Source organism: Carlito syrichta, unplaced genomic scaffold (genome assembly GCF_000164805.1).
Source record: "Carlito syrichta isolate Samal-C Ts95f unplaced genomic scaffold, Tarsius_syrichta-2.0.1 Scaffold153821, whole genome shotgun sequence".
Classification (NCBI taxonomy): domain Eukaryota; kingdom Metazoa; phylum Chordata; class Mammalia; order Primates; family Tarsiidae; genus Carlito; species Carlito syrichta.
Genome location: NW_007097917.1, coordinates 1984 through 3450, shown reverse-complemented (window position 1 = coordinate 3450; position 1467 = coordinate 1984). Strand labels below are relative to the sequence as shown.

The following is a 1467-nucleotide window of genomic DNA, read 5'->3' as shown; positions in this document are numbered from 1 at the left end:
GCGATCCTTCCGCCTCAGCCTTCCAAGTAGCCGGAATTACAGGCATGAGCTACCACACCCAGCTGATTTTTTGATTTATTGTAGAGATGAGGTCTCGCTGCCCAGGTGGGTCTCGAACCTGCGGGCTCAGGCAATCCACTCACCTCAACCTCCCAAAGGCGCAGGATTACAGGCTGAGCCACCGAGCCCGGCTAGTGCCACATTCTTTTTGCCTGCTGAATAATATTCCACTGCATGGACAGATCACACTGTTAATCCACTCACCAGCTGATGGACACGTGGATTGTTTCTGCTTTTTGGTCACTGAATCATGCTGCTGTCACATTCATGTACGTAATGTTTAGACATGGATTTTCAGTTCTTTCAGGTACGTGCCTAGGAGTGGAGTTGCTGAATCACAAGGTGTGTGTGATCACTGACTTACGTCTGGACTCACGAATGTCTGCCTTCCACAGGTCCGAATTTGCTCACTGTGTCATCCTCCCAGCCTGCCACATAGTCGGCGGTCACTGAATGACGAGGAGCAAATGGCAAGTGCCCAGGAGCCATCACAGACTGGGCAATGCGAGAGTCCTGGGTTCCAGGCCCTGCTCTGCCTCTCCTCAGCTGTGAGCCTTCAGGTCAGTGACTTGTTCTCTCTGGGCCTCCCATTTTCTTTTCTTTTTTTTTGAGTTGGAGTCTCGCTGTCACCCAGACTGGAGTGCAGTGGCACAGCCCTGGGCGCCGCAGCCTCAACCTGCTGGGCTCCGGCGATCCTTTCGCCTCAGCCTTCTAAGTAGCCGGAACTACAGGCGTGCGCTACCACCCCCAACTAATTTTTGATTGATTGGAGAGATGAGGTCTCGCCAAGTTGCCCAGGTGGGTCTTGAGCCCGCGGGCTCAGGCAATCTGCTCGCCTCGGCTTCCCAAAGTGCTGGGATTACAGGCTGAGTCACTCAGCCCAACCCCATTTTCTTTTCTTTTTTTTTTTTTTTTTTTTTTTGAGTTGGTGTCTCACTCTGTTGCCCATGCTGGAGTACAGTGGCATGCTCACAGTCACCGCAGCCTTGCCCTGCTGAATTCAGGCAATTCTTCTGCTTCAGCATTCCAAGTAGCTGGAACTACAGGCACGCACCACCGTGCCCAGCTAATTTTTTGATCTATTGTACAGACAAGGTCTTGCCAAGTTGCCTAGGCTGGTCTGGAACCCCGGGGCTCAGGCAATTCCCTCGCTTTGGCCTCCCAAAGTGCTGGGATTACAGGCATGAGCCACGGTGCCCGGCTCCATTTTCTTTTCTTTTCTTTTTTTTTAGTTGGAATCTCACTCCGTCGCCCAGGTTGGAGTGCAGTGGCATGCTCACGGCCACTGCAGCTTGACCTGCTGGATTCAGGTGCTCCTTCCGCCTCAGCCTTCCAAGTAGCCGGAACTACAGGCGCGCGCTACCACCCTTGGCTAATTTTTTTTTTTTTTGAGTTGGAGTCTCACTC

General features: G+C 52.6%; 1 protein-coding gene across 1 annotated transcript in view; it reads right to left on the bottom strand.

Annotated features, from left to right (window-relative positions):
• Nucleotides 1-1467, bottom strand: part of RILPL1 (Rab interacting lysosomal protein like 1) — a 28057-nt gene that overhangs the window by 24702 nt on the left and 1888 nt on the right. The window lies entirely within an intron of this gene.